Here is a 23,895-nt window from a genome sequence, read left to right on the forward strand (position 1 = left end):
TTGAGGTAAAAAAATATAGTGACATCTAGAGGTGTGAATAGGAACTACAGGCAATCATCCCGATCATCCCTTTCTGTGATCATCCATTTAGTACATCCCGGTAATGAAGCACCTCCATAGCAGCCCCCTCCGGCCTGTATACACACATAGCCGCATTCCTCTACGCAGCGTACAACACCGCCGAACGGCGCCCTGGCCTGCACGGAAACCGGAACAGGAACACGCTCCAGGGCAGCAGCCGGCTCCGCCCACGGTTCAGCGCCAATCGCTCCCCTCCAGCTGGTCCCTCCCTTCCTTTGCCTGCACAAATCAATGATCAGCTGTTGCTGGAGCGAAAGCCTGGCAACGACCTGACTCGGGGATCATCGGGCACAGCAGAGCAGCCACAACAACAATCTGTCTGGGGGCAGCACGGCCACAGCCGACCCGCAGCGCTGTACAGCCCGATGTCGTGGCGCTGAGTAGTTGCGGGGGTATCGCAGAAGACCCGGAGCAGATATAACATGTTGCGATGTGAGTTGGTGTAGTACTGTGTGTTATGTTCTCCGAGTCGGAGCGAGTCAGCCGGCGGGGTATAAAAGGCGGGGCGGAGTGCGGGATCTGTCACACTGGGAGCTCAGGGCAGGCTGACAGGGTGGCGCTCGGAGCAAGTGCCGTGCTAGAGTACAGCGCCCCTCACCCACTACACACCCTCCTTCCCTGTAGGCTGCTGCTAGCGAGCTGTATGAATAGGGCCCGCGCACGTCAGTCATTTGTCCTGCAGCTTGCTGAATGTACCAGTGTCTGACACCACATGTGCAGCTTGTGTGTGTCTAATCTCTTAGCATGTATTAGGCCTACATGGTTTTCATCACCTTATTTATATGTGTTGCTGATTATAAACTAACTTTAGTTTATTATTTGTTACTTAGCAGACTTGTCTATAAAGTTAGCATCACGTGTGCACACCTGGTTATTTTGGCTTTATCACCAAGGTGATTTGTCTGTGACTATTTCTAGCACGTGAAAGACTAGATTGCACAGTATAGGGGCATGGCTGGGTGGCTGATCACTTAGCACACACTGTTATGGAGAATTTGCTTACGTGAGTCTTCATCCAGTGCAATCAAACTTGAAAGGTTTTTAACTGTACATAATAATCCTCTGTGTCTGGGACAGGTCCAGTATGTAAAACCGACAGTCTGTATCCCGGCACTCAGGAGACCACTTCGGGCCTGGTGGCAAGTTTACCACACAGTTATTTTCCCCCTCGGGTGGTGGCGGCTTTGGTCGGAATTCCAACTGGTGGCATTTTGCCGGCAGTCGGGATTCCAGCGTTGGTCTCCTGACTGCCTGGATCCCGTCAGGAACTGAGGTGACGAGGCCAAACCATGAAAACCGCCTCAGACTGTCATTTGTCCTCCACCAAACTTTACAGTTGGCAGTACACAGGCAGGGAGTGTTCTCCTAGCATCCGCCAAACCCAGATTCGTCCATCAGACTGCCAAATTGTGATTTGTCTTGCCAGAGAATGCTTTACTTTTCTCCAGCCGATGTTTGGCATTATAGGTGGTGGTCTGAGGTTTTTGTGTGGCTGCTTGGCCAATTCATAAAGCGCCCAAAGAACAGTTCTTGTGCTAGGGAACTTGGCAGTCATTGGGATCTCTCGTACCTAATCAATTCAGCGCGATGTTATGCCAGAGCTGAGGATTTCTTCTCGCATCCCCGAAGGGTTCAAGCAGAAATCCAACAAAACCCATGGCACAATGCTGTTTTCTGCACTTAGCACGCCAGAACCAGCGTCACTCCTGGCACCAAAGTCGGAGAATGCCATTTCTCGAGACTGAACGTTTAAGGCACAAGAACCAGCATTCTCTGACTTAACCTCAAGCTGAACTGAATAGCTCTGGGAGCTTCCTCCTGACACTGCTCAGGTTGCGTTGAATTGACTCCATTGTTTCAACCAAGGGCAAATCATTTTTACACACTTCAGCACTTGGTGGCCTCATTTTCTTATGTGACCTACTGCTTGGTGGCAGTTGTTGTTACTTTGAGATGTCAACAGTATTTACAGTTGACTGAGGCTGAAATTTTACTAACTTCTTGATAAAGTGGCATCCTATGACAGTTGCACATAGAAAGTTACTGTTCACTACAAACTAATTAATTAATTAATTAATTTGGAATAATGAGATAACTATCCGGTATGTTGATACATGTGTTCTGAAAACGATTGCAGATCACCGCAGTCAGTTTGTTCAGTGTTACAGCACCAACAGGCCACAGTTATGTTTGGTCTTGTCCCATGTATGTGTGGCTAAAATTTAAATTGTGCACTTGCCAGGTTACGGTAACACAGTCTCAAAACAGCTTTAAACAGTGATGTATAGAGTACATCAGAATCGGATAACATGATTGCCTTTGTCCTGTACAGTGTTGCCTGTTTGTTATCTTACCTTTCTCTAACGTCCTAGTGGATGCTGGGGACTCCGAAAGGACCATGGGGGGAATAGCGGCTCCGCAGGAGACTGGGCACAAAGTAAAAGCTTTAGGACTAGCTGGTGTGCACTGGCTCCTCCCCCTATGACCCTCCTCCAAGCCTCAGTTAGATTTTGTGCCCGAACGAGAAGGGTGCAATCTAGGTGGCTCTCCTGAGCTGCTTAGAGTAAAAGTTTAAATAGGTTTTTTTTATTTTCAGTGAGACCTGCTGGCAACAGGCTCACTGCATCGAGGGACTTAGGGGAGAGAAACGAACTCACCTGCGTGCAGAGTGGATTGGGTTTCTTAGGCTACTGGACATTAGCTCCAGAGGGACGATCACAGGCCCAGCCATGGATGGGTCCCGGAGCCGCGCCGCCGGCCCCCTTACAGATGCTGAAGCAAGAAGAGGTCCATAAATCGGCGGCAGAAGACTTTCCTGTCTTCATAAGGTAGCGCACAGCACTGCAGCTGTGCGCCATTGCTCTCAGCACACTTCACACTCCGGTCACTGAGGGTGCAGGACGCTGGGGGGGGGCGTCCTGGGAAGCAATGAATTTACCTTAGTTGGCGAAAAATACATCACATATAGCTCCTGGGCTATATGGATGTATTTAACCCCTGCCAGTTTTCCAGTAAAAAGCGGGAGAAGAGCCCGCCGTGAAGGGGCGGGGCCTATCTCCTCAGCACACAGCGCCATTTTTCCCACACAGCTCCGCTGGTAGGAAGGCTCCCAGAATCTCCCCTGCATCCTGCAACTACAGAAACAGGGTAAAAAAGAGAGGGGGGCACTTATTTGGCAAAATAACAGATATAAGCAGCTATAAGGGATAGACACTTATTGTAAGGTTGTCCCTATACATATATAGCGCTCTGGTGTGTGCTGGCAAACTCTCTCTCTGTCTCCCCAAAGGGCTAAGTGGGTCCTGTCCTCTATCAGAGCATTCCCTGTGTGTGTGCTGGGTGTCGGTACGTGTGTGTCGACATGTATGAGGAGGAAAATGATGTGGAGGCGGAGCAGAGTGTCTGTAACAGTGATGTCACCCCCTAGGGGGTCGACACCTGAGTGGATGTACTGTTGAAAATTACGTGACAGTGTCAGCTCTATATAAAAAAACAGTGGTTGACCTGAGACAGCCGGCTACTCAGCTTGTGCCTGTCCAGACGTCTCATAGGCCGTCAGGCAGATGGCAGATACAGACGCCGACACGGATACTGACTCCTGTGTCGACGGTGAAGAGACAACCGTGATTTCCAGTAGGGCCACACGTTACATGATTGAGACAATGGAAAATGTTTTATACATTTCTGATAATACGAGTACCACCAAAAAAGGGGTATTATGTTCGGTGAGGGAAAAACTACCTGTAGTTTTCCTGAATCTGAGAAATAAAATGTGTGATGATGCGTGGGTTTCCCCCCGATAACAATTAATAATTTCTTAAAAAGTATTGGCTGCATACCCTTTCCCGCCAGAGGTTAGGATGCATTGGGAAACACCCCCTAGGGGGGATAAGGCGCTCACACGCTTGTAAGAACAAGGGCTCTACCCTCTCATGAGATGGCCGCCCTTAAGGATCCTGCTGATAGAAAGCAGGAGGGTATCCAAAAAAAGGTATTTACACACATACTGGTGTTATACTGCGACCAGCTATCGCCTCAGCCTGGAGGTGCAGTGCTGGGTTGGCATGGTCGGATTCCCTGACTGGAAATATTGATATCCTAGATAAGGATAGTATATTATTGCCTATAGAGCATTTAAAAGATGCATTTCTATATATGCATGATGCACAGCGGAATAATTGCCGACTGGCATCAAGTATAAGTGCGTTTTCCAATTCTACCAGTAAAATGGTCAGGTGATGCGGATTCCAAACGTCATTTGGAAGTATTGCCTTTGAAAGGGGACATTTGGGGTCGGTCTTTTAGACCTGGTGGCCACGGCAACAGCTGGGAAATCCACGTTTGTACCCCAGGTCGCCTCTCAAAATAAGACGCCGTATTATCAGGCGCAGTCCTTTGTTGGCAAGCGGACAAAAGGTTCCTCTTTTCTGCTCGTGACAGAGGGAGAGGAAAAAGGCTGCAGAGATCAGCCAGTTCCCAGGAACAGAAACCCTTTCCAGCCTCTGCCAAGCCCTCAGTATGACGCTAGGGCTTTACAAGCTCAGGCACGGTGGGGGCCCGTTCTCAATGAATTTCAGTGCGCAGTGGGCTCACTCGCAAGTAGACCCCTGGATCCTTCAGGTAATATCTATGGGGTACATATTGGAATTCGAGACGTCTCCCCCTCGCCGTTTCCAAAAGTCGACTTTACCGACGTCTCCCTCGGACAGGGAGGCAGTTTTGGAAGCCATTCACAAGCTGTATTCCCAGCAGGTGATAATCAAGGTACCCCTCCTGCAACAGGGAACGGGGTATTATTCCACACTATTGTGGTACCGAAGCCAGACGGCTCGGTGAGACCGATTCTAAAATCTAAAATCTTTGAACACTTACATACAGAGGTTCAAATTCAAGATTGAGTCACTCAGAGCAGTGATTGCGAACCTGGAAGAAGGGGACTACATGATGTCTCGGGACATCAAGGATGCTTACCTTCATGTCAAAATTTACCCTTCTCACCAAGGGTACCTCAGGTTTATGGTACAGAACTGTCACTATCGGTTCAGACGCTGCCGTAGGGATGGTCCACGGCACCCCGGGTCTTTACCAAGGTAATGGCCGAAATGATGATGTTCCTTCGAAGGAAGGGAATTTTAGTTATCCCTTACTTGGACGATTCCCTGATAAGGGTAAGATCCAGGGAACAGTTGGAGGTCGGTGTAGCACTATCTCAGATAGTGTTGCGGCAGCACGATTGGATTCTCAATATTCCAAAATCGCAGCTGGTTCCGTCGACGTGTCTTCTGTTCCTAGGGATGATCCTGGACACAGTCCAGAAAAAGGTGTTTCTCCCGGAGGAGAAAGCCGGGGAGTTATCCGAGCTAGTCAGGAACCTCCTCAAACCGAGCCAAGTCTCAGTGCATCAATGCACAAGGGTTCTGGGTAAAATGGGGGCTTCCTACGAAGCAATCCCATTTGGCAGATTCCACGCAAGAACTTTCCAGTGGGACCTGCTGGACAAATGGTCCGGGTCGCATCTTCAGATGCATCAGCGGATAACCCTGTCACCAAGGACAAGGGTGTCCCTCCTGTGGTGGTTGCAGAGTGCTCATCTTCTAGAGGGCCGCAGATTCGGCATTCAGGACTGGGTCCTGGTAACCACGGATGCCAGCCTGCGAGTCTGGGGAGCAGTCACACAGGGAAGGAATATCCAGGACTTATGGTCAAGCCTGGAAACAGCACTTCACATAAATATCCTGAAGCTAAGGGACATTTACAATGCTCTAAGCTTAGCAAGACCTTTGCTTCAAGGACAACCGGTGTTGATCCAGTCGGACAACATCACGGCAGTCACCCACGTAAACAGACAGGGTGGCACAAGAAGCAGAAGGGCAATGACAGAAGCTGCAAGGATTCTTCGCTGGGCGGAAAATCATGGGATAGCACTGTCAGCAGTATTCATTCCGGGAGTGGACAACTGGGAAGCAGACTTCCTCAGCACGACCTCCACCCGGGGAGAGTGGGGACTTCACCCAGAAGTCTTCCACAGGATTATAAACCGTTGGGAAAAACTCGACAGGTATTGCGCCAGGTCCAGGGACCCTCAGGCAATAGCTGTAGACGCTCTGGTAACACCGTGGGTGTACCAGTCAGGGTATGTGTTTCCTCCTCTGCCTCTCATACCCAAGGTACTGAGATTGATAAGATGGTGAGGAGTAAGCACTATATTCGTGGCTCCGGATTGGCCAAGAAGGACTTGGTAACCGGAACTTCAAGAGATGCTCACGGAGGATCCGTGGCCTCTACCTCTAAGAAGGGACCTGCTCCAGCAAGGACCATGTCTGTTCCAAGACTTACCGCGGCTGCGTTTGACGGCATGGCGGTTGAACGCCGGATCCTGAAGGAAAAAGGGCATTCCGGATGAAGTCATCCCTATCCTGATCAAAGCCAGGAAGGATGTAACCGCAAAAACATTATCACCGCAATTGGCGAAAATATGTTGCGTGGTGCGAGGCCAGTAAGGCCCGACGGTGGAAATTCGACTGGGTCGATTCCTACATTTCCTGCAAACAGGAGTGTCTATGGGCCTGAAATTGGGGTCCATTAAGGTTCAAATTTCGGCCCTGTCAATTTTCTTCCAAAAAGAACTAGCTTCAGTCCCTGAAGTTCAGACGTTTGTAAAAGGGGTACTGCATATACAGCCTCCTTTTGTGCCTCCAGTGGCACTTGGGATCTCAATGTAGTTTTTTTTTTTGGATTCCAAAAGTCACATTGGTTTGAACCACTTAAATCTGTGGAGTTAAAATATCTCACATGGAAAGTGGTCATGCTGTTGGCCCTGGCCTGGGCCAGGCGCGTGTCAGAATTGGCGGCTTTATCCTGTAAAAGCCCTTATCTGATTTTCCATTCGGACAGGGCGGAATTGAGGACTCGTCCTCAATTTCTCCCTAAGGTGTTTTCAGCATTTCACTTAAACCAACCTATTGTGGTGCCTGCGGCTACTAGGGACTTGGAGGATTCCAAGTTGCTGGACGTAGTCAGGGCCCTGAAAATATGTTTCCAGGACGGCTGGAGTCAGAAAATCTGACTCGCTGTTTATCCTGTATGCACCCAACAAGCTGGGTGCTCCTGCTTCTAAGCAGACGATTGCTCGTTGGATTTGCAGTACAATTCAGCTTGCACATTCTGTGGCAGGCCTGCCACAGCCAAAATCTGTAAAAGCCCATTCCACACGGAAAGTGGGCTCATCTTGGGCGGCTGCCCGAGGGGTCTCGGCTTTACAACTTTGCCGAGCAGCTACTTGGTCAGGGGCAAACACGTTTGCTAAATTCTACAAATTTGATACCCTGGCTGAGGAGGACCTGGAGTTCTCTCATTCGGTGCTGCAGAGTCATCCGCACTCTCCCGCCCGTTTGGGAGCTTTGGTATAATCCCCATGGTCCTTTCGGAGTCCCCAGCATCCACTAGGACGTTAGAGAAAATAAGAATTTACTTACCGATAATTCTATTTCTCATAGTCCGTAGTGGATGCTGGGCGCCCATCCCAAGTGCGGATTGTCTGCATTACTTGTACATAGTTATTGTTACAAAAATCGGGTTATTGTTGTTGTGAGCCATCTTTTCAGAGGCTCCTTCTGTTATCATGCTGTTAACTGGGTTCAGATCACAAGTTGTACGGTGTGGCTGGTAATGAGTCTTACCCGGGATTCAAAATCCTTCCTTATTGTGTACGCTCGTCCGGGCACAGTATCCTAACTGAGGCTTGGAGGAGGGTCATAGGGGGAGGAGCCAGTGCACACCAGCTAGTCCTAAAGCTTTTACTTTGTGCCCAGTCTCCTGCGGAGCCGCTATTCCCCCCATGGTCCTTTCGGAGTCCCCAGCATCCACTACGGACTATGAGAAATAGAATTATCGGTAAGTAAATTCTTATTTTTTTTGTTTCGTCCCTCCCCTTCATGTGTTTTCTTTTTGGTTGGAGGTGAATTAGGAAAGGTGTCATTGTACTTTTGTGAGCATATCTAGGCAAATTATAACTGCTGTCTTAGCAGATGTGTCCACTTACATATTTGCTATTTTGCTCAATTTGGCACAACATGCAAAACACGGCTGTTTTTCTCATACGTCCTAGAGGATGCTGGGGGCACTTCAAGAACCATGGGGTATAGACGGGATCCGCAGGAGACATGGGCACTTTAAGACTTTGAATGGGTGTGAACTGGCTCCTCCCTCTATGCCCCTCCTCCAGACTCCAGTTTAGAATTGTGCCCAGGGAGACTGGACACACAACAGGGGAGCTCTACTGAGTTTCTCGAAAAAGACTTAGGTTTTTTATGTTCAGGGAGCACTGCTGGCAACAGTCTCCCTGTATCGTGGGACTTAGGGGAGAGAAGTCAGACCTACTTCTAATGAGTTCAAAGGCTCTGCTTCTTGGCTACAGGACACCATTAGCTCCTGAGGGTTTGGAACACTAGGTACGCCTAGGGGTTCACTCCCAGAGCCTGCCGTCACCCCCCCTTGAAGAGTCAGAAGATAGGTGAGTAGAAGAAGATAGAAGACTTCAGTGGCGGCTTCTGAGGTACCGCAGAGCGATCGCGCTGCGCGCCATGCTCCCACACACAGTGGCACTACAGGACGCCCTGGGCAGCATAAAAAATCCTCATACAAGCTGGCAAAGTGGATAAGATGTGCCAAGGCACAAAATCCTGACCCCCACCAGCGTTTTTATATTATAAAATAGCGGACTGAAGCGCGCCATTGAGGGGGCGGGTCTTAGCCCTCACAGCTCTCAGCGCCATTTTCTCTTCACAAGAAAGCTGTAGAGACGCTGGTCCTTGCCTCCAAAAACGGGGGGGGGGGGGGGGGGGGGGGAGGTCACAGTTAATTTGGCGAGCGCTGGGTTGTGAGCTGGCAAACTCCCTCTGTGTTTCTCTGACAGGCTTTACTGTAGGTCTGTACCCTATCTGTCCAGTGTGTCAGTGGGTGTCGGTACACGTGTGTCGGCATGTCTGAGGCTGAGTTTTCTTCCCAGGAGGAGACTGTGTTAGGGACAGAAACGGCTGTGGGAGTGACCATGTCGGCACCGCTGACTCCTGATTGGGTAAATGTGTTGAATGCCTTGAATGCTAATGTAAATCTATGGAGGATGTGTTATCACAGGTCCAGACCCCCTCGGGGTCATATAAACGTTCATTTGCTCAGTTGGCAAACACAGATACCGACACGGACAGTGTCGACTATAGTGATGCCAAATTAGACCCAAAGTTGGCAAAGACTATTCAGTACATGATTGTGGCAATAAAAGACATGTTAAATATTACTGAGGACCCTGCTGTTCCTGATACTAGGGTCTGCATGTATAAGGGAAAGAAACCTGAGGTAACGTTTCCTCCCTCTCATGAACTGAATACTTTTTTTGAGACAAAAGGATTCAGGTGACGTATCCAATCCCCTCTGGGGATAGAGAAAAGTGGGAGTCTTCCCCCATTTTGGACAAGGCTCTGTCACGGTTGTCTAAAAAAGGTGGCTTTACCGTCTCCTGACACGGCAGCCCTTAAGGATCCTGCGGATCGTAGACAGGAAAATACGTTAAAATCCATTTACGTCACCACAGGTTCACTGCTCAGACCAAACATTGCATCGGCGTGGGTGAGTAGTGCTATGAAAAGTGGGCAGATAACTTGTCATCTGACATAGATACCCTAGATAGGGATAGTATCCTGTTAACTCTGGGTTATATCAGGGACGCTGCGGCCTACCTAAAGGAGGTGGCGAGGGATATTGGCATTTTGGGAGCAAAAGCCAATGCCATGGAAATTTCAGCTAGGAATGCTGATGCTGGCTCTAAGAAGTCTCTCCCATATAAAGGTAGTGTCTTGTTTGGTGAGGGTCTCACTGATTTGGTATCTACGGCTACCGTGATTAAGTCGTCTTTTTTGCCTTATGTTCCTACACAACAAAAGAGAGGCCATTTTCAGATGCAGTCCTTTCGGCCAAATAAATACAAAAAAGGCCGAGGTTATTCCTTCCTCGCTAATAGGGGAAGAGGAAAAGGTAAAAGATTTCCAGCTGTCGCAGCTTCCCTGGAGCAGAAGTCCTCCCCGGCTTCTGCCAAGTCCATCGCATGATGCTGGGGCTCCACTGAGGGAGTCCGCACCGGTGGGGGCACGTCTCAAGCTTTTCAGTCAATTCTGGGCTCGTTCGGCCCTGGACCCATGGGTTTTAGAAATAGTGTCCCAGGGGTACAAACTGGGGTTTCAAGACTTTCCCCCTCACCGATTTTTCAAATTGGCCTTACCAGCTTCTCTTCCGGACAGGCAGGTTGTATGCGATGCAATACAAACGTTATGCCTAAATCAGGTCATTATCAGGGTTCCCCCGTCTCAACAGGGAGAATGCTTTTATTCCAGCCTGTTTGTGGTCCCGAAGCCGGACGGTTCGGTCAAACCAATTTTGAACCTAAAGTCCCTTAATCTTTACCTAAGAAAATTCAAATTCAAGATGGAATCTCTCCGAGTAGTGATCTCCAGTCTGGAGGAAGGGGATTTCATGGTGTCGGTCGACATAAAGGATGCCTACTTACACATCCCCATATATCCTCCGCATCAGGCTTACCTAAGGTTTGCTATTCAGGATTGTCATTACCAATTTCAGACGTTGCCGTTTGGTCTGTCCACGGCTCCGAGGATTTTCACCAAGGTAATGGTGGAAATGATGATTCTCCTTCGCAGGCAAGGAGTCACAATTATCCCTTACTTAGACGATCTCCTGATAAAGGTGAGATCCAAGGACAAACTGGTCCAGGACTTTACGCTATCCCTGACTGTTCTACAACAACATGGTTGGATCCTAAACTTGTCAAAGTCACAGTTGAATCCGTTCTTGGGAATGATTCTGGACACAGAATTACAGAGAGTGCTTCTTCCAGTAGAAAAAGCTCTGGAAATCCAGAGTTTGGTCAAACGGATTCTGAAACCGGCGAGAGTGTCGATCCATCAATGCACTCGTTTGCTGGGAAAGATGGTGGCGGCCTACGAGGCCATTCAATTTGGCAGGTTCCATGCCAGAGTGTTTCAGTGGGACCTGTTGGACAAGTGGTCCGGATCCCATCTACACATGCACCGGAAAATAATCCTGTCCTCCAGGACCAGAATCTCACTCCTGTGGTGGCTGCACACCTCTCACCTCCTAGAGGGATGCAGGTTCGGGATCCAGGACTGGATCCTAGTAACCACGGATGCGAGTTTCCAGGGCTGGGGAGCAGTCACACAGGGAGAAAACTTCCAGGAAAGATGGACAAGCTAGGAAGTTTGTCTACACATAAACGTGCTAGAGTTAAGAGCCATTTACAATGGTCTTCAAGCGGAACGTCTCCTTCAAAACCTGCCCGTACTAATTCAGTCGGACAATATAACTGCAGTAGCGCACATAAATACAAACAAAAAAAACCCGCCAGGGCGGAGCAATGACAGAGGCCACAAAAGTTCTCCGCTGGGCGGAAAGACATACAAGCGCTCTGTCAACAATCTTCATTCCAGGAGTGGACAACTGGGAAGCAGACTTCCTCAGCAGACACGATCTCCATCCAGGAGAGTGGGGTCTTCATCAAGAGGTCTTCACAGAAGTGACAAGTCTTTGAGGAATTCCTCAAATAGACATGATGACGTCTCGCCTCAACAAGAAACTTCAGAGATATTGTTCCAGGTCGAGGGACCCTCAAGCAATAGCTGTGGATGTGCCAGTGACGCCATGGGTGTTTCAGTCGGTGTATGTGTTCCCTCCGCTTCCGCTCATACCAAGGGTGCCAAAGATCATAAGAAGAACAAGGGTTCAGGCGATCCTCATTGTTCCGGACTGGCCAAGGAGGGCTTGGTATCCAGATCTTCTGGAATTACTCATAGGAGATCCCTGGCCTCTTCCTCTACGAGAGGATCTGTTACAGCAGGGGTCGTGCGTATATCACAACTTACCGCGGCTACGTTTGACGGCTTGGCGGTTGAACGCTGGATCTTGGCCCGAAAGGGTATTCCCAATGAAGTCATTCCCACACTTCTTCAGGCTACGAAAGATGTAACGGAAAAACATTATCACCGTATTTGGAGAAAATATGTGTCTTGGTGTAAATCCAAGAGGGCTCCTACGGAAAAATTTCAGCTGGGGCGTTTTCTCCATTTTCTGCAAGCAGGTGTGGATGCGGGCCTAAAGTTAGGCTCCATAAAAGTACAAACTTCGGCTTTATCAATTTTTCTTTCAAAAAGAATTGGCCTCCCTTCCAGAAGTTCAGACTTTCGTGAAGGGCGTTTTGCACATCCAACCATCCTTTGTGCCCCCAGTGTCACCATGGGATCTTAATGTGGTGTTGCAGTTCCTTCAATCTCGTTGGTTTGAACCTATACAGAAGGTAGAGTTGAAATTTCTCACTTGGAAAGTGGTCATGTTATTGGCCTTAGCATCCGCACGACGGGTGTCTGAGTTGGCGGCTTTGTCTCACAAGAGTCCGTATTTAATCTTCCATGAAGATAGAGCAGAGTTGAGAACTCGTCAACAATTTCTGCCGAAGGTGGTTTAATCGTTCCATATGAACCAGCCAGTGGCTACTAAAGCCTTGACGGAATCGAAGTCTCTCGATGTGGTCAGAGCTTTGAAGATTTATGTCACCAGAACGGCTCCACTTAGGAAAACTGAAGTTTTGTTTGTCCTGTATGCTTCCAACAAGATTGGAAATCCTGCTTCTAAGCAGACTATTGCGTGCTGGATCTGTAATACGATTCAGCATGCTCATTCTACGGCTGGATTGCCGTTGCCGAAATCAGTGAAGGCCCATTCTACCAGAAAGGTGGGCTCATCCTGGGTGGCTGCCCGAGGGGTCTCGGCATTACAAATCTGCTGAGCAGCTACGGGTTCAAACACTTTTGCGAAATTTTACAAGTTTGATAGCCTGGCTGAGGAGGACCTCATGTTTGGTCAATCGGTGCTGCAGAGTCATCCGCACTCTCCTGCCCATTCTAGAGCTTTGGTATAAACCCCATGGTTCTTGAAGTGTCCACAGCATCCTCTAGGACGTATGAGAAAATAGGATTTTAATACCTACCGGTAAATCCTTTTCTCTTAGGGGGTAATTCCAAGTTGATCGCAGCAGGAATTTTGTTAGCAGTTGGCCAAAACCATGTGCACTGCAGGGGAGGCAGATATAACGTGCAGAAAGAGTTAGATTTGGGTGGGTTATTTTATTTCTGTGTAAATACTGGCTGCTTTATTTTTACACTGCAAATTAGATTGCAGATTGAACACACCACACCCAAATCTAACGCTCTTTGCACATGTTAAATCTGCCTCCCCTGCAGTGCACATGGTTTTGCCCAACTGCTAACAAAATTCCTGCTGCGATCAACCTGGAATTACCCCCTTAGTCCGTAGAGGATGTTGGGCGCCCGTCCCAGTGCGGACTCTATCTGCAGTTCTTACTTGCTAAGTTTTGGTTATGTTACACACAGGTTGTGTTTCTGTTGTAGTCAGCCTGTTGCTGACATTGTTCATGCCGTTGACTGGATTTCTGTTTAAATGCCATGTTGTACGGCGTGTTTGTGGTGTGGGCTGGTATGTATCCCACCTTAGTTTAACAATAAATCCTTTCCTCGAAATGTCCGTCTCCCTGGGCACAGTTCCTATAACTGGAGTCTGGAGGAGGGGCATAGAGGGAGGAGCCAGTTCACACCCATTCAAAGTCTTAAAGTGCCCATGTCTCCTGCGGATCCCGTCTATACCCCATGGTTCTTGAAGTGTCCCCAGCATCCTCTACGTAGCGAGTGGATGGATTTTACATTTTTTGTTTGCCAAAGTAGCACATTAAAGAAGCAAATTAAGAAAAATCACAAGATATAGCTATATCTGAGTCTATGGCATGCAAAACCGTGCCATACATGGCGGGATATAGCAAAGATGTATGTGGACACATCTGTATACCCAGGCTTTCAGACATCAGACCCAGGAAACTGCTGGGTTTAGCACGCCGGCAAATTCTCTGGTCTGAGTACCATGACCCTGGTCAGGAAAAGGGTCGCTTGCATTCAGACATACCAAAATCCCAGGTTGATGTGCGTTCACGTATAAAGTCGCAGATTAAGCATAAGTGGCGCGAGGCATGGCACGGTTGCTCCTATAGGAACTCAGGTTAGCGACTTATTCGCACACAGAAATACATGAAATGCCAGCGCCAGTCATCAGTGTAATTTCGTTTTTGCATTAATAATGTGAATAAGACCCATTTTGAGAGAAAGTCTCTGCTGAAATGCTTGGTGTGGCTACGTTTGTGGCGTGCCAAATGGGGCTATTTGGTGTGATTGGAGCTAAATGTACTTGTTTACATGTTTGTTTGTTTTCTTAACCTTTGTTCAATATAACGCATAATGATAAATCTTGGACAATAAAAAGTAGTGGATAAAGTGTTGCCCTCTATCGCCTAACATAGGGTGCATGCCGACCAGCAGGGATTTTTCCCACTTCCATCAGACACCCTCCCTGAAAACGATTGGGAACGCCTGCGTTTTTCCAGTCACTCCCAATAAATTGTCAGTTGACACCCACATACGGCCGCCTCCTGTCAGTCACCTTGTGCACGCCTATGTGATCGGATTTTTCGCACCATCCTATCGCTGACTAGAGATGCCCTATGTTGTTATCCGACGCACGTGTGCATTACGGTACATATGCATGCGCAGTTATGACCTGATCGCCCGCTGTGCGAAAACGCACAGCAGCGATCAGGTCTGAATCACCACCATGTTTTTTCCCCTTGGAGAAAGATTTTGCTGCTGCGATCAGGTCTGAATTAGGCCCATAGTCCTATTTAGCCAATAAAAGGTATCGCATCAAAAAAACCTGAGAACTTTTTCTTGCTTATATCAATGTCTAACACGGAACAACACTACAATTAGACAATCCTAGTAAGAAAGGAGATGAGCAGAGTGGGTGTTGGGGTTTTTTGAACACAAGAGCGGTTAATCCCATTCATCTGAGGGAAGAGGTCAGGAAACAAAGGATCCTGACAGACTAACTGGGTGGACACCAGAGGTGGAGTTAACCTTTTGTTCTCCCATTAAAGAGCTGGGGGTGGAAGCGTATACTCTCTCATATGTGATGTGTGGTTCATGCATCTCCCATGAATGCTCAATGTTGCTGTGTTTTCAATATCCCGCAACAGCGATTTAATGCACTCACAGAATATGCGTATCCATCGGAAAGTTACATTACTGGCAGCAGGATTATCAAAAGCAGGTAAGAAGCTTATAAACATAACACGATTGATTCAAGGAATTTTTCTGATTGCTGTCCTTAAGGTCAAAAGGAATCACCCCTTATGTGATACTGACGTGGCAGCAGTCACACTGGGGGGTTTATGCCCTCCCCTGGATAAAGGAACAATGAATAGTATTTTTGAAAGGTTGATCTTAATAGACTTGTGCCTTTTTTCAACCTTACTTATGAATTATGTAAAATAGGAAAATCTTCCAGTTCCGGGACACCCAGAAACCTAGTACTAGTAATACTTGTGCCTGTAAGTACTGTGACCAAACATAAATGTTGTTCTAGAGCAGTCACAGGTCTAGCAGTACTGAACTATGTACCCTGCTAACAAAATATAAACTGTGGCCAATAAGATGGGTATTGGTACATTTAAGCACAGAGTGACCAGAGAACAGCAGCTAATGGTCATTAGTAAACCATGAAGACATAACACACGCATGTGCAGACACTCACACATACAGGGGGTAATTCCAAGTTGATCGCATCAGGATTTTTGTTAGCAATTGGGCAAAACCATGTGCACTGCAGGTGGGGCAGATATAACCTGTGCAGAGAGAGTTAGATTTGGGTGGGGTGTGTTCAATCTGCAATCTAATTTGCAGTGTAAAAATAAAGCAGCCAGTATTTACCCTGCACAGAAACAAAATAACCCACCCAAATCTAACTCTCTCTGCAAATGTTATATCTGCCTCCCCTGCAGTGCACATGGTTTTGCCCAATTGCTATCAAAAATCCTGCTGCGATCAACTTGGAATTACCCCCACAGTATATAATATTGAGTCAGTGTTTACACAGCACTTTGCAAGAGACCATGCAGGGAAGGGTGACCATGCAGTGCAATAAATGCAAACCAGACTTGGACAATATGAGAAGACCAGACCATTTATCTTTAATTCAGTTTGGTATGTATTCAGGCTGAAGGTGCAGGATGAATGGTTGTGATTTGACACAAGGTAAGTGCCAGGCATGCCTGAGCCTGCCTAAATTCTTTATTCACTGAATGCTTAATTTTGGTGTAGGGGAATTAAGGACCCATGATGTGGGAATAAATGTTTTGATCAAAATATGACTGACTCATACTTTCATGTGGGGGGGTGAAAATGGAGAAATCTGCCTGTACCCCCCAAAAAAAACATATAGAATAACTATATAAGTGTATTACTGGTCACAAAATTATTTAGGGGGAACTTAATTGGGTCAAATGGGTGTTATATGCGTTTTTCTATTAAAGTGAAAAATGATAGCAAGCAAGTGGTTTTTGTGCAGAACAAATACTCTACATATATTAGGTGTGAATAAAAACGGGTATAAGTATATATATATTTGGGTTATTATTTTAGACCACTTACACAAAAAAAAATCACTCTCACCTGCAAGCCTAAAAAACTCGCCCCAATAATAAAGCACCTCAATTTACCTTTCTCTATCGTCCTAGTGGATGCTGGGGTTCCTGAAAGGACCATGGGGAATAGCGGCTCCGCAGGAGACAGGGCACAAAAAGTAAAGCTTTTCCAGATCAGGTGGTGTGCACTGGCTCCTCCCCCTATGACCCTCCTCCAGACTCCAGTTAGATTTTTGTGCCCGGCCGAGAAGGGTGCAATTCTAGGTGGCTCTCATAAAGAGCTGCTTAGAGAAAGTTTAGCTTAGGTTTTTTATTTTACAGTGATTCCTGCTGGCAACAGGATCACTGCAACGAGGGACAGAGGGGAGAAGAAGTGAACTCACCTGCGTGCAGGATGGATTGGCTTCTTGGCTACTGGACATCAGCTCCAGAGGGACGATCACAGGTACAGCCTGGATGGTCACCGGAGCCGCGCCGCCGGCCCCCTTGCAGATGCTGAAGTAAGAAGAGGTCCAGAATCGGCGGCTGAAGACTCCTGCAGTCTTCTAAAGGTAGCGCACAGCACTGCAGCTGTGCGCCATTTTCCTCTCAGCACACTTCACACGCAGTCACTGAGGGTGCAGGGCGCTGGGGGGGGGCGCCCTGGGAGGCAAATGTAAACCTATATAAAGGCTAAAAATACCTCACATATAGCCCCCAGAGGCTATATGGAGATATTTAACCCCTGCCTGTATTCACAAAATAGCGGGAGACGAGCCCGCCGAAAAAGGGGCGGGGCCTATCTCCTCAGCACACGGCGCCATTTCCTCTCACAGCTCCGCTGGTCAGGACGGCTCCCAGGTCTCTCCCCTGCACTGCACTACAGAAACAGGGTAAAACAGAGAGGGGGGGCAAATTTAATGGCAATATCTTGATATATATAAAGCAGCTATAAGGGAGCACTTATTATAAGGCTATCCCTGTCATATATAGCGCTTTTTGGTGTGTGCTGGCAGACTCTCCCTCTGTCTCCCCAAAGGGCTAGTGGGTCCTGTCTTCGTTTAGAGCATTCCCTGTGTGTCTGCTGTGTGTCGGTACGTGTGTGTCGACATGTATGAGGACGATATTGGTGTGGAGGCGGAGCAATTGCCAAATATGGGGATGTCACCTCCTAGGGGGTCGACACCAGAATGGATGCCTTTATTTATGGAATTACGGGATAGTGTCGACACGCTAAAGCAGTCGTTTGACGACATGAGGCGGCCGGACAATCAATTAGTGCCTGTCCAGGCGCCTCAAACACCGTCAGGGGCTGTAAAACGCCCTTTGCCTCAGTCGGTCGACACAGACCCAGACACAGGCACTGATTCCAGTGGTGACGAATCAACCGTATTTTCCAGTAGGGCCACACGTTATATGATTTTGGCAATGAAGGAGGCGTTACATTTAGCTGATACTACAGGTACCACTAAACAGGGTATTATGTGGGGTGTGAAAAAACTACCTATAGTTTTTCCTGAATCAGAAGATTTAAATGACGTGTGTGATGAAGCGTGGGTTGCCCCTGATAAAAAGCTGATAATTTCAAAGAAATTATTGGCATTATACCCTTTCCCGCCAGAGGTTAGGGAGCGCTGGGAAACACCTCCTAGGGTGGACAAGGCGCTAACACGCTTATCAAAACAAGTGGCGTTACCTTCTCCTGAGACGGCCGCACTTAAAGATCCATCAGATAGGAGGATGGAAAATATCCAAAAAAGTATATACACACATGCAGGTGTTATACTACGACCAGCTATAGCGACTGCCTGGATGTGCAGTGCTGGGGTAGTTTGGTCAGAGTCCCTGATTGAAAATATTGATACCCTGGACAGGGACAATATTTTACTGTCGTTAGAACAAATAAAGGATGCATTTCTTTATATGCGTGATGCACAGAGGGATATCTGCACACTGGCATCACGGGTAAGTGCTATGTCCATTTCGGCCAGAAGAGCTTTATGGACGCGACAGTGGACAGGCGATGCGGATTCAAAACGGCATATGGAAGTTTTGCCGTATAAAGGGGAGGAGTTATTTGGAGTCGGTCTATCAGATTTGGTGGCCACGGCTACAGCCGGGAAATCCACCTTTCTACCTCAAGTCACTCCCCAACAGAAAAAGGCACCGACTTTTCAACCGCAGCCCTTTCGTTCCTTTAAAAATAAGAGAGCAAAGGGCTATTCATATCTGCCACGAGGCAGAGGTCGAGGGAAGAAACAGCAACAGGCAGCTCCTTCCCAGGAACAGAAGCCCTCCCCGGCTTCTACAAAAGCCTCAGCATGACGCTGGGGCTTCTCAAGCGGACTCGGGGACGGTGGGAGGTCGTCTCAAAAATTACAGCGCGCAGTGGGCTCACTCGCAGGTAGATCCCTGGATCCTGCAGATAATATCTCAGGGGTACAGGTTGGAATTAGAGACAGATCCACCTCGCCGTTTCCTGAAGTCTGCTTTACCAACGTCCCCTTCCGAAAGGGAGACGGTTTTGGAAGCCATTCACAAGCTGTACTCTCAGCAGGTGATAGTCAAGGTACCTCTTCTACAACAAGGGAAGGGGTATTATTCCACTCTATTTGTGGTACCGAAGCCGGATGGCTCGGTAAGGCCTATTCTAAATCTGAAGTCCTTGAACCTGTACATAAAGAAGTTCAAGTTCAAGATGGAGTCACTCAGAGCAGTGATAGCGAACCTGGAAGAAGGGGACTTTATGGTATCCTTGGACATCAAGGATGCGTATCTCCACGTTCCAATTTACCCCTCACACCAGGGGTACCTCAGGTTCGTTGTACAAAACTGTCACTATCAGTTTCAGACGCTGCCGTTTGGTTTGTCCACGGCACCTCGGGTCTTTACAAAGGTAATGGCCGAGATGATGATTCTTCTTCGAAGAAAAGGCGTATTAATTATCCCATACTTGGACGATCTCCTAATAAGGGCAAGGTCCAGAGAACAGCTAGAGATGGGATTAGCAATATCTCAAGAGGTGCTAAAGCAGCACGGATGGATTCTGAATATTCCAAAATCCAAATTAATGCCGACAACTCGTCTGCTGTTCCTAGGGATGATTCTGGACACGGTTCAGAAAAAGGTTTTTCTTCCCGAGGAAAAAGCCAAGGAGTTATCCGACCTGGTCAGGAATCTCCTAAAACCAGGAAAGGTGTCTGTACATCAATGCACGCATCTTCAGATGCACCTGCGGATAACCCTGTCTCCAAGGACAAGGGTATCTCTTCTGTGGTGGTTGCAGAGGGCTCATCTATTGGAGGGCCGCAGATTCGGCATACAGGATTGGATCCTGGTGACCACGGACGCCAGCCTGAGAGGCTGGGGAGCAGTCACACAAGGAAGAAACTTCCAGGGAGTGTGGTCGAGCCTGGAAAAGTCTCTTCACATAAACATTCTGGAACTAAGAGCAATCTACAATGCTCTAAGCCAGGCGGAACCTCTGCTTCAAGGAAGACCGGTGTTGATCCAGTCGGACAACATCACGGCAGTCGCCCATGTAAACAGACAGGGCGGCACAAGAAGCAGGAGTGCAATGGCAGAAGCTGCCAGGATCCTTCGCTGGGCGAAGAATCACGTGATAGCACTGTCAGCAGTGTTCATCCCGGGAGTGGACAACTGGGAAGCAGACTTCCTCAGCAGACACGATCTTCACCCGGGAGAGTGGGGACTTCATCCAGAAGTTTTCCACATGCTAATAAACCGTTGGGAAAGACCAATGGTGGACATGATGGCGTCTCGCCTCAACAAAAAACTGGACAGGTATTGCGCCAGGTCAAGAGATCCGCAGGCAATAGCTGTGGACGCGCTGGTAACACCTTGGGTGTACCAGTCGGTGTATGTGTTTCCTCCTCTGCCTCTCATACCAAAGGTATTGAGAATCATACGGCAAAGCGGAGTAAGAACGATACTAGTGGCTCCGGATTGGCCAAGAAGGTCTTGGTACCCGGAACTTCAAGAGATGGTCACGGACGATCCGTGGCCTCTACCTCTAAGACAGGACCTGCTTCAGCAGGGACCGTGTCTATTCCAAGACTTACCGCGGCTGCGTTTGACGGCATGGCGGTTGAACGCCAGATCCTAAAAGGAAAAGGCATTCCAGAAGAAGTCATTCCTACCTTGATTAAGGCAAGAAAGGAAGTCACCGCGAAGCATTATCACCGCATTTGGCGGAAATATGTTGCGTGGTGCGAGGATCGGAGTGCTCCGACGGAGGAATTTCAACTGGGTCGTTTCCTACATTTCCTGCAATCAGGATTGTCTATGGGTCTCAAATTGGGATCTATTAAGGTTCAAATTTCGGCCCTGTCAATATTCTTCCAAAAAGAATTGGCCTCAGTTCCTGAGGTCCAGACTTTTGTCAAAGGAGTACTGCATATACAGCCTCCTGTGGTGCCTCCGGTGGCACCGTGGGATCTAAATGTAGTTTTAGATTTCCTCAAATCCCATTGGTTTGAACCACTAAAAAATGTGGATTTGAAATATCTCGCATGGAAAGTGACTATGTTACTGGCCCTGGCGTCCGCCAGGAGAGTATCTGAACTGGCGGCTTTATCTTATAAAAGCCCTTATTTAATTTTCCATTCGGATAGGGCAGAGCTGCGGACGCGTCCGCATTTTCTCCCTAAGGTGGTATCAGCGTTTCACCTGAACCAGCCTATTGTAGTGCCTGCGGCTACAAGCGACTTGGAGGACTCCACGTTGTTGGACGTTGTCAGAGCTTTAAAAATATACATTTCAAGGACGGCTGGAGTCAGAAAATCTGACTCGCTGTTTATACTGTATGCACCCAACAAGTTGGGTGCGCCTGCTTCTAAGCAGTCGATTGCTCGTTGGATTTGTAACACAATTCAACTTGCACATTCTGTGGCAGGCCTGCCACAGCCTAAATCTGTTAAGGCCCATTCCACAAGGAAGGTGGGCTCATCTTGGGCGGCTGCCCGAGGGGTCTCGGCATTACAACTCTGCCGAGCAGCTACGTGGTCAGGGGAGAACACATTTGTAAAATTCTACAAATTTGATACCCTGGCAAAGGAGGACCTGGAGTTCTCTCATTCGGTGCTGCAGAGTCATCCGCACTCTCCCGCCCGTTTGGGAGCTTTGGTATAATCCCCATGGTCCTTTCAGGAACCCCAGCATCCACTAGGACGATAGAGAAAATAAGAATTTACTTACCGATAATTCTATTTCTCGGAGTCCGTAGTGGATGCTGGGCGCCCATCCCAAGTGCGGATTATCTGCAATACTTGTACATAGTTATTGTTAACTAATTCGGGTTATTGTTTAGGGAGCCATCTTTCAGAGGCTCTTCTGTTATCATACTGTTAACTGGGTTTAGATCACAAGTTGTACGGTGTGATTGGTGTGGCTGGTATGAGTCTTACCCGGGATTCAAAATCCTCCCTTATTGTGTACGCTCGTCCGGGCACAGTACCTAACTGGAGTCTGGAGGAGGGTCATAGGGGGAGGAGCCAGTGCACACCACCTGATCTGGAAAAGCTTTACTTTTTGTGCCCTGTCTCCTGCGGAGCCGCTATTCCCCATGGTCCTTTCAGGAACCCCAGCATCCACTACGGACTCCGAGAAATAGAATTATCGGTAAGTAAATTCTTATTGTCTCATACCTTGTACCCCGATATCCATTACTTTGCACTTTTTCAGCCTAAAAATTACATGACATTATTGGGCAATTAAAAATTAATTACAGTATCAGGGGTTTTGGAGTAATCTGCGGGAAGGAGGGGAAGTGGGGGTGGCACCACCGGGAAAGGTTAGGCTGCGGGGGGTTAAGGTCAGGATGCAGGTAAGGAAGGTTAGGGATTAGGTTTAGCATACTTACCTGCTAGTTGTTGGGATACTGAGTGACGTTGACGTAATTTTGACTGCTGACACCCCAAGCGCCGGGATCCCGATACTATCCATACTAATAACACTAATGTAAATGTCAACATTATGACCGTGTCAACATTTATGATGCATCTAGCATTATTTATTATACTGATGGAATTTGTAAAATTAAGAGGTGTGTTATGAAATGTCTACATTCATGATGTAGACGCCATAATGTCAACGTGGCCTGAATGAATGAGATTTTAGCCTGACTAAAGCTGGCCATAAACACAAAGATTTATTGTCCGATCTGGCTGGTTGGAATGAAAATCTGGTAATGGATGAGAGCAAATGGCAATTGACCATTTGCTCATAAACACTGGAGAACAGACAAAATGGTCAGACAAAATGGTTGAATCCATTTGATTTAACCAATTTGTCTGAACGACTCTTTTCGTCCATTTTACAGCATTTAGAAGCAAATGGTAAATTGCCATTTGCCCTCATCCATTACCAGATTTTCATTCCAACCAGCCAGATCTGACCGATAAATCTTTAGGTGTATGGCCAGCTTTACCCTGATTGCAGCCTAAAAGCCCATATAGACGGGAGAGATGTGTGCTGAGCGATGCGGGGGAGGACGGGGGGCTGCTCATTTCACCCAGCGGGTGAAATGAGCGACGTGCTAGATTGGCCTGCATGCATGCCAGTCTAGCACCGGCGATAGCGATGTGCGGGGTCGCGCATAGCTAGCGCTGAGGGGGGTACACACGAGTGATCTGTGCTTAAAATCTAAGCAGTCTAGTCAGATTGCTTAGATTTTAAGCATGGATCTCTCCGTGAGTACCCCCCTTAATTTGATTTTGCTAACATAGTCTGTCGAAAATCAGAATGCCAATTTTGAAACATACAGACCATGTAGACATTATGGTTGTCGACATTCTGACTGCACTCCAAATGAAGTAAGGCTGAAACAATAGCGATGCATACATCTAGCCTCAATACGCCATGCAGCGCGAGATGCCTGGCCTGAGAAAGCAGCCATGTCCCGTGCAACTGTGCTAACATCAGGAGTCTTTTTCTTTTGCCAAAAATGCTTTAGTCGCAACGCAGTGTGACTAAGACGCACGAGGCGACTGTGCTGATTAATCTGATGTGACACTTGTGTATTGTGTGTGACGGAGTCTGTATATGAAGCACAACGGAACTTGTATTTTGGGGGGAAAAACTGCGGCTTAATTTACAGATTCAGAGACTCGGTCGCACACAAATATGCAAGTGCCACATATCAAATTAATCAGCACAGTCTCATCGTGTCCTAGTGGCATTGCATTGCAAAAAAG

At 47.8% G+C, this 23,895-nt stretch overlaps 1 protein-coding gene across 4 annotated transcripts in view; it reads left to right on the top strand.

The window, feature by feature from the left end:
* The first annotated feature begins 272 nt into the window (after nucleotides 1–272).
* The window catches only part of HOMEZ (homeobox and leucine zipper encoding), a 28,634-nt gene continuing 5,011 nt past the window's right edge, over nucleotides 273–23,895 (top strand). The window contains exon 1 of one of the 4 annotated variants that reach the window (XM_063913624.1): nucleotides 273–513. The gene's annotated coding sequence lies outside the window, so the exon portion shown is untranslated. Of the gene's footprint in view, nucleotides 514–15,178; nucleotides 15,331–16,161; nucleotides 16,314–23,895 lie in introns of those variants that run through there. The other 3 variants (XM_063913625.1, XM_063913628.1, XM_063913626.1) reach the window with 3 other exon arrangements.

This window comes from Pseudophryne corroboree, chromosome 1, assembly GCF_028390025.1.
Source record: "Pseudophryne corroboree isolate aPseCor3 chromosome 1, aPseCor3.hap2, whole genome shotgun sequence".
Classification (NCBI taxonomy): domain Eukaryota; kingdom Metazoa; phylum Chordata; class Amphibia; order Anura; family Myobatrachidae; genus Pseudophryne; species Pseudophryne corroboree.